Source organism: Malaclemys terrapin, chromosome 20, assembly GCF_027887155.1.
Source record: "Malaclemys terrapin pileata isolate rMalTer1 chromosome 20, rMalTer1.hap1, whole genome shotgun sequence".
NCBI lineage: Eukaryota > Metazoa > Chordata > Testudines > Emydidae > Malaclemys > Malaclemys terrapin.
The window spans coordinates 6838701-6855585 of NC_071524.1; the positions used below are offsets into that span (position 1 = coordinate 6838701).

Below are 16885 nucleotides of genomic sequence, written 5' to 3' on the forward strand. Positions count from 1 at the left end.
ATGGGCATACCATGGATTTATATAGAAGCAATATGATATTTTCTGTCTTATTAGCTACCCCTTTCTTAATGATTCCCAACATTCTCTTCGCTTTTTTGACTGCTGCTGCACATTGAGTGGATGTTTTCAGAGAACTAGCCACAATGACTCTCTTTCCTGAGTGGTAAGAGCTAATTTAGATCTCATCATTTTATATGTCTAGTGGGCTCCACGGGGCGCCAACAGCATTTAATGGTGGTTACGGTTAAAAACCGTTCTAGGTGACCCCTCAGTTCTAGCACAGCTCCAGATGCCCGATGGCTTGCTCCCTTCCCTTGCCACAGTCCGATTGCTGGGATGTATGAGAGAGCTAAGAAGTATGCCAACAGGCACCTCCGATGGGACCCCAGCACTGCTCTGCCTTCATTGGGCCAGGACAACCAGAAGTCAGAGCAGCCTGGCCCAGGATCACAGCCCAACTCCCTGAGCTAAAGGAAGAGCAACTCCCAGGGTTGGGTTTAAGGCCCTGAGTGTCTCCGCGAGTTGCACACAGGCCAGCTCACAACCATACCACAAAGAGGCAACACAGCTCATAAAAGATGCTGTTCCAGGTGTTTCCTGCATTTATTAACAATGAGCTCGTTGTCCTGTTCAGAACGTGCCCTGCCATTAAAGGCCTGTCAGGACATATGCTGCAAGCATGGCCCTCCCCTTGCTGGGGGTAGAAGCAGCAATGTGGGATGTGCCCCTCGCACGCACTAGTGCAAGAGCCCAGGGTGGGTGGAATGTTTGGAACTAGGAGGTGAAGCTGCCATCTTCCCAATCCAGGCCAGCCTCCCCCGCAGCCCAGTGTTGCTGGCGTCCTCCTAGTCAGTACATCTCTCGCTGAGGTCGCTGGATGCCCAAAAGACTTGGGACATCTGTGAATGAAACACTGTGAAAGGGAGGGGTGAGGATAGAGACTGAGAAAGAAATGGAGCTGAGCCAAGGACACCATGGAATGAACTAAATCATTACAGTGATAATCCTCCTGGCAATCCTCCGCAGAGGCACAGAGCTCTGCTCACCCTCTAACCGCTTCCTCCGATAATTCCCCCAGACATCTCAGCAGCTGCGGAGCACACTCTGCCCTATGGCACAGGGAGGCATCTGGGTGGCAGAGGAATCTCAGCTCTGAAAATACTGGACAAATCCTACAGCTACAGCAGGGACTTCGGAAGCATCATTTCTGATTCCCAGAGGTGGGACAGTTTGACAGTGGCTCTCGGAGAGCGACAGGCCAGAGCCACAAAAGTAGACCCAGATTCAAACAGGCCAGATTTTAAGCTGTCCGGTCTCTGCTCTGGGCCAAGGGAGATTTAAGGTCTGGTTTTAGATTCCAAAACCCCCTCCTCACAGCTAAACCATGCTGCAATCCAGGCATCCTGCTTCCATGTAACTGTACATCTCATGCCCTCAGCCCATTGCTTTGCCTGGAAAAATCAGTGAGTCCAGCCAATGTGCAGATTCACCTCTAAGGGATTTTGCAAAGTCTGAAGTGAATGGCTCAAGCTGCCTTTGAGTGATAGATCATGAGAAATCTCCTCCTGCTCACAGATAGACAATCTACCCATGATTTAGGTCACAAACGGTATCCTACTCTGAGGATGATTTTGGCCCATCCTTGTAGTTCTACATGATTCTGGGATTTCACAATTTAGAGGCCAATTATCAGTTAGAGGTGGGATTTCCCCCCTGCAATTTCAAGGAAGTGGAACGTTTTTCTGGATACAAATAATGAAAGATGTCCAAAGTTTGTTTGTGTCCTTGACTCTGGGGCATGGACTCAGACCTATGCTTTCAGGCTGACCAGAGACATTGCTGCTGGAATTACCCAGCTGAATGTCTGAGCAGAACCACCCACCCATAAATGACAGTTACTCACTGGCATATATAACTGTCATAACTATAAAGGGAAGGGTGTAACAGCTGTCCTGTGTACAGTACTATAAAATCCCTCCTGGCCAGAGACTCCAAAATCCTTTTCCCTGTAAAGGGTTAAGAAGCTCAGGTACCTGTCTGGCATCTGACCCAAAGGACCAATAAGGGGACAAGATACTTTCAAATCTTGGGTGGGGGGAAGGGCTTTTGTTTGTGCTCTTTGTTTGGGGGTTCGTTCGCTCTTGGGACTGAGAGGGACCAGACATCAATCCAGGTTCTCCACATCTTTCTAAACAAGTCTCTCCTATTTCAAACTTGTAAGTAAATAGCCAGGCAAGGCATCTTAGTTTTACTTTATTTTCTCAACTTGTAAATGTACCTTTTACTAGAGTGTTTATCTTTGTTTGCTGTACTTTGAACCTAAAACTAGAGGGGAGTCCTTTGAGCTCTTTAAGTTTGATTACCCTGTAAGGTTAATTTCCATACTGATTTTACAGAGATGATTTTTACCTTTTTCTTTAATTAAAAGCCTTCTTTTTAAGAACCTGATTGATTTTTTCCTTGTTTTTAGATCCAAGGGGGTTGGATCTGTATTCACCAGGAGTTGGTGGGAGGAAGGAGGGAAATGGTTAATTTCTCCTTGTTTTAAGATCCAAGGGGTTTGGATCTGTATTCACCAGGGAATTGGTGAAAGGTTTCTCAAGGCTACCCAGGGAAGGGAATTAGTTTTTGAGAATGGTGGTAGCGGACCAGAACTAAGCTGGTAATTAAGCTTAGAAGTCTTCATGCAGGCCCCCACATTTTGTACCCTAAAGTTCAAAGTGGGGATACAGCCTTGACAATAACCGACTCCTCTCCCGTTGCTGGGTCCTCTCCAGGCTGCCCCTTGCTGCCATTGCTAGTTCTCAGGGGCTCAGGGAGGGTTGGGGCTCCTTTCTTCAGGATGCAGGTGATGATTGGGGAAGACACCAGCAGGAGCAAAACCAGGGCAGAGCGGAAAAGCCAGACTCCAAGGGACATAGCAGGCCCTGGGGTGTGGGAGGAAAGGCAGAGAGTGACATTCTGTTCCTCGGTGGAACATCCAGCACCCTTATATTATGATTGTGTGGTATCTAATGCAAAGTTTGTCATGTCGGGTGTCTTCACAAGGCTCATGATGTACTGAACATTGTTGTTATAGTAATGTTATAGGTTGTAATTTCATGTATATAGTTATGAGGCTGAAAATGTGTCCTCATGGCTTAAAGTGGAGGGGCAGTTCACACCTCATCAGGGCATGTATGGAACAAACCCAGCCCAACATCACAGGAACAAAGCATACTGGCCTAGGCAACAACAAAGGATCTGTTGGACTCTCCAGTGAGTCACCCCCCTTCCTCTGGTCAGTTTGGGACTGCGGTGAGGTAGTGATCACCTGACTCTGAAGGGGGGATGCAAAGCCAAGAGAGAAGAAAGGACATGATGAAAGGGAGAAACATTTGCCATGCTCTTCCTCTCTCTTCCACTTACACCTCAACACCAAGTGACTGAAGTGCTGATCAAAGTTAATAAATTTGTTTGTTAATTCTACTTGAATCAGTGAGTTCGGTTTAAAGCGTGTCAGAGACTCCCCTTGGGATAACAAGCCTGGTACATATCAATTTCTTTGTTAAATTGACAAACTCATATAAGGTTGCAGCATCCAGTGGGCATAACTGGACACTGCATGATGGAGGTTCGTAGGGTTGTGTCTGGGACCGGAGATATTGGCTAGTGTCATTCGGTTGCACAGTCCAAGGAGTAGCTTACATGCCAGAGGCTGTGTGTGAACAGCCCAGGAGTGGGGGTTCTCACAGCAGAGCAGGGTAAGGCTGGCTCCCAGAGTCGAGGCTTGGAGTGACCTAGCAGATCACCAGTCCAGATAATACCAGAGGGGAACATCACAGTGGTGCAGCAAGCAGGGTGTATGTGCAACTTTTTACCCGAAGTGGAATTCACACTTTAACCACTGATATTTGTGATTTTTAGTGAGTCTTAAGGGCAGTGGCTAACAACAGTCAGGGGGAGGTCACAGTTTTGTTATTTTCTGTTTGCTTATTTCGGGAAAGGGAAATAAGAACAGGAAAGCAGGAAAATGAGTGAAAGCAGTGAAGCGGTTGCAAAGTTGGAGCTTTTTAGGCTACAGGTTGCACAGAAGGAGAGGGAACACCAGAGATTATTACAGCTGAAAGAACTGGAGATAATAGAAAAAGAGAGAGAGTAAAGAAAAAAAAGAGAGAGAGAGAGAAAGAAAAAGAAAGAGCGAAAACACCAACTGGACCTGCTAGAGAAGCAGAACCAGACACCCCTGACCCCAGCGACTCCCATCACTCCAAAAATCCACAAATGGGAACACTTATGTCCTGCGTACAGTGAAGAGGATGATATTGCTGAATATCTGACTGTCTTCGAAAGGCTGTGTGTACTACATGAAATCCCTGATGATAAGAGAGTTCCTACCCTGACTGCGAAATTAACTGGTAAAACCTCAAACTCTATTAAATAGAATGCCAATTGAAGATGCTTTAGACTATTGTAAATTTAAAGATACTGTTTTACGAAGTTTTCAGATTACCCCTGAAACATATAGAGTTAAATTTAGGACTCTTAAGAGGGATATTGGTATGAGTAATGGGGAATATGTAAACAAAATGAAAGATTTGTTGGGGAAATGGGTGAGGGTAAAGAGGTGGCAAGTTTTGAAGGAATGCTTGATCTTGTTGCTCAAGAGCATTTCTTAAGCATATGTAAGGGCAAAGTAAAGCAGTGACTATGGGACAAAGATGTAAAATCTGTGGATGCCTTTGAACAGAATCAGGCATCTATTAAGGGCAGGCTACAGAAAGAGGGGTTTAAAACTGGTGGGAAGGGAGGATCCCATTTTGCCCCTGGTAAGAGAGAAGGGGGCTGGGAGCCTAAACATTCTCTTACCCCAAAACATTCCTCTACTGGTAACTCTCATCCCAAATCTCCTGTAAAAGCAGAAGAGCCCAAAAGGTGCTAGCAGTGTAATTCCACTGATCACCTGAGGAATAAATGCCCTGTGCTAGGAGGAAGCAGGCAACCAATAGCTCATGTTAGTGCTGCTGTCCTCAACACAGAACCCCTCAGGCAATTGAAACCTATCATATTGGTTCTGTGAGGTTAGCTTCTGCAGAACCAGATATGGAGCATGTTAAGGCTGTCCAAATTGATGGAAGGGAATACTTGGGGCAGAGGGATACAGGGGCCCAGATCTCTCTGGTTAAGCAGAGTGTGGTCCCAAAGGGCAGTACGCTACCTGGCCAAATGGCAGAGATTGTGGGGGTGGGCAAAAGCAGATTCCTTGTACCACTAGCTAAAATCCATGTGGTTTGTGAAGGTTTGGAAAGTGTTTTGACTGTAGGGGTAATAGAACACCCCTATTTGACCTGCTCCTTTTTCCGTGTAGCTCAGGTTAAAGTATTTGCCTGCAGCAGGAGGTGATTTTATTCTGGGACCCCCGAGGGAAAGGTTAGGTCTCAGGAACTGCTGAGAGAATGGGAGAGAGCATCTCCTTGATTCTTCAACAGCAGGGGGGAGCCATGTGCTTCCAGGTGGGAGAGTGGTTGAGACCAACTCCTGCACGGCAGCTGGAGGCAACACCACTTCAGGAAGAGATGGGGGTGTTATGCCTGCCAGGGAGAGAAGTGTCCGGGTTCTTAGCTGCCAGCAGGTTGCAGCTGAACCAGAGACAAACCCAGCTCTAGGGAGCATAGAGCAGTGTATCCCAGAGGAGAGCCCAGGGAAGGGGCAGGGAATCTCAGAAACCACTGAGGTGGGTGAGGATTTTGTGACTCTGTAACACAGGGAAGCAGGGTGCTTCCAAGTATGGGAGGGGTTGAGACTAGCTCCTTTCCAGCAGAAGGCAACATGCCCTCAGGTGCAGGGGCAGTAGAGATGTGGTCAGTTATTAAGGATTGTTAGCTGGCAGAGTTTTGCAGCTGAACAAGAGATAGAACCCTTCCTAAGGAGCAGAGAGGAATGTGTCTTAGGAGGGGGCCCAGGGGAGGAAACTGGGGAAGGAATAGTAGGGGTACTGTAAGGATAAGGCCTTTGTCTGCAGCCATATTGTAAGGCCTAAAGCCTAAGGCCTTTGTCTGCAGACAGATTAAAAGAGCAGCCAAGCAGCAGCCATTAGCTGAGAAGCAGGAAGTCACATCCTCACATTCCATCTAAATTACATTAAAACAATGTCATCTCAGGCTGTTAAGAAGGAGACCCCGTCCTAATAACACCCACTATCACCAGATAAAGAAACAGATCTTAAGATGGTTAAAGAAAACTTACTTTGACAGCATCCTGTCTGTCCAGAAATCACTTATCAAGAGTTGTGATTGTGAAATCCTCATTTCCCTATTGTCTTGTCATTATGGTCCCCACTTCCCTATTGATTATCTGTATGCTCTCTGTCTGGTTCTTTCATTGTTTCTGTCTGCTGTATAATTAATTTTGCTAGGTGTAAGTTAATTAGGGTAGTGGGGTATAATTGGTTAGAGAATTATGTTACAATATTAGGATTGGTTAGATAGATTTCAGTAAAATGATTGGCTAAGGTATAGCTAAGCAAGACTCAATTTTCACTATATACACTGGGGTCCAAGAAGGAGACCAGCTGGGAAGAGAAGAATAAGAAGAAGGAAAGACCAGGAAGAAGAAGATCTCACCCCCAAGACTCAGCCTAAGATCAGAGCTATTAATAATCCTCTGCACGACTGTGATGTGCAGCAACTAGGACCCAGACGAGACCAACCTTGCCTGGCCAACAGGGAAAGTCCATCTGCCTGATCAGGATTGGTGAGCATGGCATTGTATGGTTAATGTGTATTCTGCTTGGTAATTGTTAATATTACTGTGTCAGACTCTTTCACTGGTAAAAGGTCCTGCACACCTGCAGAAGTAGTATGCACCTGGAGCCCTACGTATTGGGAAAGGGTGTGGGTACTTAAATTGACCAGATTAGTTGCACCCTGAGCCCTACGAATTGGGTACGGGTGGCCCTGAGCCTTACGGATTGGGTAAGGGTTGGTGCTTTTCTCCTGGAGTCCTACGGACTGGGAAAAGGTGGGGGTGCCTAAATTAACCGGGTTATGCCTGGAACCCTATGAACTGGGAAAAGGTGGGGTACCCTAATGTGTGCAGGTAACGAATTGGTGGAGAGAATGCGGGCAGTGTAAGGTCATTTGGACCGAATCAATCGAGCCTCACACAGTGAATAGTCGTACAAAGGTAATAACAGCAGAACACAGGTGCCATTTTGTCAAAAAGGGCTGCTACCTGCTTGACAGAATGAACACTCTAGCTTCAGGAGGGAATAAAGAAAAGGACTCAGGAGAGAATAAAGAAAAGGACCCAGGAGGGGTGGGGGTTAGTTGAGGAACCACCCTCCTTGCTAAATGGGCAGCCCAATGGGGTCCATTCCCATGGGAACAAGATTCTTTCCAGGGAAAGGATGCCCTTGACTCCACCTGTAAGGGGTTTGAAGCTTTCTGTAAGTGCATGAAGCTAAAACCAAAGAAAAAGGCTATGAAAGCAGCCGCTGGCTGGGCATTATGGAAAGCTGTCACTAATCTCTCCAGCCTGGTAGTACTCCAGGAAAGGCAACTGGAGGATTACAAATTGGTGTGGGATATAGTTAAGGATAATTTGGCTCAGGATAAGGCATCTCAGTGCGCCAGTGTGGCTTCAGCGTTACAGAATGCAACGGCTCTACAGGCAAAAGCAGGAGAGTGTGAACAACTGAAACAGAAAGTAGAAAACCTGAATGGGGAAGTGTAGGGGGTTTGGCTGGGGCTCGTCCCCCTCCAGGGCGGTGGGGAACCAGGCTGCCTCGCTACTTAGGTCAGGTGAGTCGGGGCATTAGCCTGGCTGTGCAGCAAACAGTCAGCAGCTCAGGCCCTCAGGCAGGGGCGGAGCAAATGGTTCAATATTAGCAGGCCCAGGCCCTGGATCAGAGCAGGGCAACAAACAGTCAGTAGCTCAGGCCCTCAGGCAGGGGCGGAGCAGACAAATAAGTTTAGGAGGCCCAGGTCCTGGTTCCAAAGGACCTGGGAGAGGGGGAGATGGCCACCCACAAGCTGGGTGGCAGGGGGGACGCAGGCCCACCCACTCCACTGCGTCCCAGCCCAGGGCCCTAGCAGCGGCAGAAGATCCGCTGCTTCGTCAGTGGGGATCCTGGCCGCAACACACTGTCATAGGCTCTGGCAGTGCTGCAGCCAGACTGGGATCGGCTGCCCCCGGCTACTTCCTATCTCCCCCTCTAGAGGTACCTGCATCTGGACGGTGTCTTCCACGGAATCCAGCACCATGGGCTCCTCTGGGTACCCGATGAGCGGTAGGCTTGGCAGCTCCTCTGGGTAACTTGCCACAGGCAGGCTTAACAGCTTCCCCGGGGTCTGGTCAGTGTCTGGCCGGTCCGCAGGTTGGCCGCAAACTGCAGGAGTCTCCCAACCAGGAGCTAGGCCACAGGCGTCTGGCTTCTTCGGCGGTGGGACCTCTAGTGAGCTCTGGGGTTGGGCTTTTGTACTTCCTGTCCTGCGTCCTTACCTCTGAGGGGGCGGGTGCAAGCTCCACTGGCTCCACCCACTTTGGCGTCCGGAGGGGCTCGTCCCCTCTGGGGCAGCGGGGAACCAGAGATTAGGGAAACAAATATGCCCCGCTATGTTAATTGACACCAGTGTTTCAGTATGTGTGCTTGGAGAGCAGTGGCTTCCTGAGGACACTGTGGGAACAAAAAATTCAACACAACTAGTATCATACACAGGGAAGACAGTGGAAGCATTTATCATGAGACCGATCCTGACCCGTGAAAGAAATTGGGAATCATGGGTAGATTATTGTATTCAGAAGCGGGATCAAACTGGAGACGTGGATAAGGAGCATGGAATATTGGGCATGCCTTACCTTAATGGTGGGGGGCTCATTGTGGATTTAGCCAACAGGTTCCTATGGGCAAATAGTGAAGAGCCAGCAGAAACATCCACCCCCTTCATTAATGCTATACATAGGTGTGCGGCCATAAAGGCCCCAGAAGGTGGGCAAGCAGAAGAAGGGGACCTATGTGTGGAAAAGTTTCTCAGGGTATGGGCCAAAAAGAAATTAGAATGTGGAAAAATTGACGCAGAGGTTTTAATCCGAGGACCTGACCCCCATCCACAGCGCCAATACAAGTATCTGTTAGAAGCAGAGGAAGGAATAAATTCTACCATTAAAATATTTTTAGGACATGATGTTATTGTGCAAATGGCTAGTACTAATAATGCCCCGATTTGGCCTGTACTAAAAGGGGATGGGAAGACCTGGAGAATGAGAGTGGATTTTAGAGCACTAAACGCAGTAACCCCTGCCACTGTCCTGGGAGTGGCCAAGTGCCAAGAAGTAGTTGCTGCAGTAGCAGCAGGAGCACAGTGGTTCTCAGTAATAGTCTTGGCAAATGCTTTCTTTGCCATTTCCTTACACCCTGAGCCTTGGTACAAATTTGGTTTCACTTCCAGGGGACAACAGTTCTGTTTTACAAGGGTCCCCCGGGGGTTTCATAATGCCCCCGCAATTTGTCACTCCCATGTGGTCAAGATGTGGGGAAAATTGACACCTGAAGACCAAAAGAAAGTAATTTCCTATGCTGATGATAGATTGGTGCAAGGGGACAATAGAGAGGAGGTTGGTAGAATCACTGAGCATGTGTTGCAAATCATTCAGGATACTAGATTTAAAGCTAGTAGAGCCAAGGCCCAGCTGGTACAGCAAGAGATAAAATATTTAGGGTTCATATTGGGAAAGGAAGGATGAACCACAGATGCACAATGGGTTGAACTGATTGGAAAACTTCCCACCCCTACTGATGTAGCATCCTTAGGAGCCCTTTTGGGAACCCTGAACTTTGAGGGATTTCATTGAAATGCCTGCGGACAAGAGTCGCCCACTGTGCTTTCTCCTAAAGAAAGGGAAGGAGTGAGGGCTTGATCAAACAAAGGCATTGCTGACCCTGAAACAGGCTCTGGCTCAGGCCCCGGCCCTAGCATACCCGAAGGTGGGAGAACCATTTATCCTGCAATTGACTAGTACTGATATAGCACTGGGAGCAGCGCTACTGCAGAAACAAAGCATGGGGAAGTTACAACTTGTGGCTTATGGGTCCAAAACACTTAATTATAGGGAGCAAAATTTTACCCCCTTTAAGAAAGAGTTTGGCCTTAATGTGGGCCTTGCAGCATTGGGAATATATCATTGGAGGATCCAAAGTCATACTACAAACAATACATTCCCCATTGAGATACATAATATCAGGAAAAGCGCAGGAAGGGCAGGTATCTAATCCTAGGTTGGCACAATGGACTGTGGCCCTTGTAAATCGAGGGATAACTGTAGAAAAGGGAAAGGTTCTATTCCCTGCACCATATGGCCTTGTAGTGCAAGGACAAGAGCGTGAGTGTTCTCTCCCAGAGTAGAACAAGGTGGAGTGGCCAGTGAAATCAGGATTCACCCTACAGAAAGCCCAGGAGAAAAATGCACAAATTTGGTTTGTGGATGGGTCTAGCTATTTGTCAGGGTTTTTAGTGGATATAGTCTTTTTGTGTTGTGTAAGTCCCAGCACAAGTGTGGGTACGGAAAAGTCATAAGGGTAAAAGAGATTCATAAAGAAAATATGTTCGGGCGAAAAGAGTCCCCTAAGGACAACACTCAAGAAGATCAGAAAAAATTACCATTTGTACAGGAATCTACTCCTTTTAAGAAAATTTTACAAAAGTTTGGGCACAGCCCATGGACTGGACAAGCATTAGCTGATGTACATACTATAGTTGATTTAGAAAATAGATTGGCAAAATATCTTTTGGTCTGTAGGGCATCGATTCTGATAAAAATGGACTCGGCTGCAATTTGGCTATAGTGGGATGCTTGCAATGAGGCATTTCTCCGCTTGGTTAGCTGCCGAGAGGAGAATGCCACACTGCATGAGAAACGTGGTGTATCTGAAGGAGAAACTGATGGAAAATACTCGCCACCAGGGTCCAAAACAGCCCCAAAAGCAAAAAACAAAAACAAACAAACAAAAAAAACCAAGTAGCTTTGAAATCCTTTCAAGGGAAACCTAGTCTCGGGTGGGAATGGACCCAAGTCCACTTTTTGGTACAAGGATTTAAGACATTAGGGGATTTAATCCACACTCCCGATATGGTTGATGAAATTATTCTGGGATCCGACTGTTCAAAAACAATGTGGTATTTGATATGCCTAGAGGTACCCTTTGGAAGTTAGAAATTCCCCCTCCCCATTCAGGAAAAATTGGGCAGGGTGTTCTGTTAACAAAAGAGGGAGAGAGACCAGTAGCCGCACTTACAGCCCAACAGGTTGAAATTTGGCGCTTGAAATTCCCCTCGGCATGGACTCAAAAGAAAACAGACTGCGGTAAAATTAATGCTCATGTTAAGATTGTTGGGGAATTTGTGCCGCCCCAAAAACAATACTTGTACCTGAGAGTGGCAGAGGCCCAACTGGTGCAAACCATCCAGGAATTAAAGCAACAAGGGGTCATTCGAAAAACAAATTCACCCTTTAAGTCCTCTGTGTGGCCAGTGCTAAAGGCAGACAGCCAATCCTGGTGTCTAACAATTGATTATAGAAGAATCAATAAGGGCAGTGGCACCATTCCTATGGCCTCTATTGTGGCTGATATGACACAGATCATACAAAAAGTGCAAGCCACATCTAAGTATTTCTCAGTTATTCATTTGGCCAACTGTTTCTTTGTCACACCCCTACATCCGGACTCACAAGATCGGTTTGCCTTTACAATAAAAGAGCAACAATGGACCTTTTGTTGGTTACCTCAGGGATATCACAACAGCCTGGCTATTGTCCATGGGCATGCTGTGGATATGTTAGACCAGTTGAGTCCACAAGAAAGATCTTTTGTGTTTTCATATGTAGATAACATTTTGATATTTGGGGAAACTGAGGCACAAACTCAAACACTAACAAAAAAGTTTTGGCATGAATTCAGGAAATAGGGTTCAAAGTAGCTTTAGCCAAGGCTCAGTTGGTGCTACCTCAGGCTATATACCTGGGCATAGTTGTTGGCCAAGAAGGGAGACAGGTAAGGGCACTAATAAAAATGCCGGCCCCTAGCAACGCCCACTCTTTAAGAATACTGCTAGGAGGATTCAATTTTCTCAGATCACACATTTATAAATATGCTGAAATAACTCACCCATTGTGGAAACTGCTAAAAAATAAAGACAGAATGGGAAGGGGGAAAAGAGCAGGACTCTGCTTTGAACTTTTAAAACAGAAGGCTCTCTCAGCCCCAGCCCTGCATTTCCCTGATGAATCAGCCTTTTGTTATTCATTTGGCAGTCAATAACATGGCCTTGGCTGCCACACTATTACAAAATATTGAAGAGGGAAAGCTAGTGCCAGTAGCATATGAATCTAGGAAAATACAAGGAGCAGAAATAAATTTTGATCCCTGTGAATGTGAGCGCCTAGCAGCCGTCTGGGCAGTACAATCTTTTGAGCCACTCACAGGAACAGCCCCTATTACTATCCAAAGCACCCACACTCCCCTCAAGTACACTTTGTCAGGGAGATTGATGGGCGGTAAAGTCTCAAACACCCAAATGGCTCAATGGACGCTTATCTTAGTCAACAGAGGGGTGACTACAGAAACGGTGTCCAAGCTGGACTTGCTAACACATGCCCTGATTAAAAAAGGAAACCGACATGAATGTCCAGAGGTCACTCTGGAGCAAAGAATTGCCTTGGTAGAGGCACCCCCACTGGAAGAATTAGCTACCGTAGGTCAAAAAAAGCACTCACTGACGGGAGTGCAATGGTAGTAAAAGGGAAAAGATGTGTAAAATACGCTGCCATTAATTTAAAGGAGGAAATCATTCAGGGATGTCTAGATCCGCCCAGCATGCTGAGTGCCACGCAATTTATCAGGTTTTAAGGCAATATGAAAATTCCCCACAGCCCATGTATATTTATGCTGACAGTGATTTTTGTGTAAAGGGGATACAAATTTGGATACATGATTGGTATAGGAATGGGTGAAAAGCAGCAGATGAAAAGGATATTGCATATTCAAAGGAATGGAAATGGATTTACCAGTGGGTAACACGGAACCCTAAACAGTTAAAGGTGTGACATGTAAAGGCACACAGTAAAGGAACGGGTAATCGAGGCCACCCGGAATAATCGGGTAGATACAATAGCGCAACAGCATGACATAGCAGTTGTAACTAGAAATCAGAAAAGGGGTGTCTGTGCTGACACATCTGAGCCGACAGATGGCACTACAGACCGCTCTAACCGAATTTCAGAAAAAATAGAGAGACAGGAGTTACTTAAAGTAACCCAGGAGTTTATGCATAAAGGAGTGGAAGGGACTTCAAAAAGGTTAAAGCAAGTAGCAGAATGGGAGTGTATGGAGAATGATGCTAAAACATGGGTGAGAAATTGTATGTGGTGCGCTCAGGACAAGACTCGTCCTCTGCATTGGCAACCCATGATGCACCAATGAAGGCTTGGGCCATGGCACAGGGTTCAAATTGATTTTAGTAATAAATTACCAAAGAGTAAGAAAGGATTCCAGTTGTGATGGGTTGGATCGCAGAAACCCTCTGGGAGCTGCCACTTGATGTTCCAAGACTACTTCTGCCCCTGCTTTCCTGCCCTGGCAGCTTAGGACTTCAGTGCCCTGCCTGGTTTGAGCCAGACCCGCTAGCCTGCTGCAAACCCAGACCCAGGTCTGAATCACGTCCCCTAACAGCTGTAGACTTATCTGAAAGCAGCTAACAGAAGTGTTCTTGTCTTTAACACTCAGATACCCAACTCCCAATGGGGTCTAAACCCAAATAAATCCGTTTTACCCTGTATAAAGCTTATACAGGGTAAACTCATAAATTATTCACCCTCTATAACACTGATAGAGAGATATGCACAGCTGTTTGCCCCCCCCCCAGGTATTAATACATACTTTGGGTTAAATAATAAGTAAAAAGTGATTTTATTAAATACAGAAAGTAGGATTTAAGTGATTCCAAGTAGTAACAGAATTGTTACTAAGTGAATTACCAAGTAAAATAAAATAAAACACTCAAATCTAAGTCTAATGCAGTAATACAATTGAGTACAGATAAAAACCTCACCAGTAAGCTTCCTTTTTACAGACAAGTCTCCTTCTAGACCGGGTCCAGCAATCACTCACACCCCCTGTGGTTATTGTCCTTTGTTCCAGTTTCTTTCAGGTATCCTTGGGGGTGGAGAGGCTCTCTCTTTAGCCAGCTGAAGACAAAATGGAGAGGTCTCCCACGGATTTAAATAGACTTTTTTTGTTGGTGGAGTCCCTCTCCTCTCTCCTATGCAAAGTCCAACTCCAAGATAGAGTTTTGGAGTCACATGGGCAAGGCTCATGTCCATGCGTGACTCAGAACTACAGGTAGCAGCCATTGTTCACATGCTACCTTGAACGTTCTCAAGTAGATTTCTTATGTGGATTGGAGCATTCCAAGATCCATTGTTCCTTAAGTGCTTTCTTGATTGGGCACTTAACTTTGCAAATTCCTTTCTAAAGAAGCTGACTAAATGCCTTACAAAGCCTTAGAAATCAAGCAAGTATACAGCCAATATTCATAACTTCAAATACAAAAATGATATATGTGTACAAATAAGATGAATCGATCCAGTAGACCATAACCTTTACAGAGATATGTTACATGGCACATGTAGCATAAAACATATTCCAGTTATGTCATATTCCCATAAAGCATTATGGGATACATTGTCACACCAGTATTTATTGGTGACAACTTATCCCTTTTCAGGATGGGTGGAGGCATTTCCCACTAAAAATAACAGCACCAGGGTGGTAGCCAAAAAGTTCTTTAATGAGGTAGTGTGCAGATATGGCACCCCCGAAATAATAGATTCTGACAATGGGGGAGCCTTTGTAAGAGAGATCTTTACAACAATGATACAAGCCTTGGGAATTAAACAAGAGCTCCATATACCATACCAGCCTCAGTCCTCAGGCCAAGTAAAGCGCACGAACCGCACTATTAAGGAAGCGCTCCAGAACGTAGTAAATTACACAGGAAAAGACTGGCCAAATAAACAGCCTTTGATTTTGGCTGCCATCTGCACCAGTAATAGACTAAGAACAAAAATCCAACCCTTTCATATTCTGTTTGGACATCCAATGCGCCTAATGATTGATCCTAGTTACCTGGTGCAGGGTCAAGAAGAGAGCTCTAATATAACCCAGTATGATTATTTTCAATGGCTCAAACAGTTACAAGAAGATAAAACCACCCTCCAGGATAGGGTTAATCAGGCCATCGAACACATGAACAACAAAATTCAGAACCAAAGGCCCACAAAGGCAGCCTTGTGGGAAATAGGGGACCAAGTCATGTACCTTAGAATGGGAAAAAGGGGTCACTCTCTGGAATCAAAATGGATAGGCCCTTACTCCCTAGTGGACCACCTTAGCCCATTGGTATACCGCATTGAAAAAGATGGAAAATTGAAATGGGTACATGTTTCACAAGTTAAACTGCAGAAAAGGACTTCTTGGAACTGGAGGCGCTGCTTAACCACCACAATTTTAATCCACAGAAAATGAGACTCCAGTGTAAGGTCTGGCTTTACCTGCTTCTGGGAACTTTTAGTGCCCAGATAATTAGAGAGATCATGGGAGAAGATGCAGCCCTTCTTATAAGCCAATATTTAAGGAATAATTCATTCCCCGCCAACAAATCAGGGATTCCTACCTGTGATCCGGTAATCCTCATAAAATAGTGTAATCAAAACACTAGCCAAATCTTAAAACCCTTAAAAAATACCAATGTGTATTCCTAGAAAAAAAAAGTGGAACTTAAGGCTTACCTTATCACACCGCAGGAATATCAAACCACTGGGAAATAGGGATTAAAATAAAAGGTCCCTATAAAAATACCACCTAAAGTTCGAGCTATCCACAATTAGCATATCAATGGAACAAGCCTGTTAAAACAAAAACAATACTAAAAGTTATTGTGGAATACTGTCCAATACCCCATAGTAAATTGAACCTATGGTTCCTGGACACATGCACCAGAACCTGGACCAGGAACTATGCATTCAAAAAAGGTCCCCCAATTAAAATAAAGAAACCACAATTGTTTGTGACTCAAAGTAATCCAGTAAAAGTCTTGTTAAATCCACTATTAGTAAAAATAAAAATTAATATGAATTAGTTAAACATGACTCAGTTAAACGTGTCTAAATTAAAACCCAAATGTTCATCCAATTTTAGGGTTCACATCTTTTCAAGTCCAGCTCACACAGTCATGGCTGCATTGTGCCTGGGGCATCTATGACAGGCTCTCTCAGTGAGTGCTCAAAGCTTCTATGCACAGAAACTCATACAATCGCACACACACCAATTTTATGTTTACTGATTGGCACTGGCTCAGTTAGATCAATGCTAAATTCCTCCCACAATGTTAGCTAGTCCATGTCTGTGGAATTAGCACCATCTTTTCTCTCTGCTGTTGAACATCTGCCTTCAGGTTGGGGCGAAAGCAGGTCTTTACGGTTGTCATTATCCAGATGCCCCAAAGCCTGTGAAGCCATGGCTCAACTGTTGCGAGTTTTCAGATAACAATGTAAAGTTTCATTTTCACAGGATGCTTTAAAACCTTTACTTTGCATCTAGGCCGCTTAGTCACATGGCTTAACATTTTGCTTTCGGGATGCTGAATGAAATTGACATTCTTGAGCTGTGTCTCCAGGACTGCCAGGCTCCCCGCTCCAGTTGGTGTTCACATGCTAGGGGAGAATGATTCCTTCCCCTTCAGGAGTCATGGGGTAGGGGTCTCTGGCTTGGGTCATGATGAGTGATCGTAATGGTCTCTTCTGGCCTTAGAATCTAGGACTCTACTAAATTCTTGGAATAACTTAGATCAAG

The 16885-nt window shown here is 45.5% G+C and overlaps 1 long non-coding RNA gene across 1 annotated transcript; it reads right to left on the reverse strand.

The window, feature by feature from the left end:
- Positions 1-579: 579 nt before the first annotated feature.
- Positions 580-14362, reverse strand: LOC128826404 (uncharacterized). The gene is made up of 3 exons (XR_008442836.1): positions 14085-14362; positions 8205-8656; positions 580-2927 (listed from the first exon to the last, which is right to left on the reverse strand). It is a non-coding gene; the product is annotated as an uncharacterized LOC128826404 (long non-coding RNA).
- Between the last annotated feature and the right edge of the window lie 2523 nt (positions 14363-16885).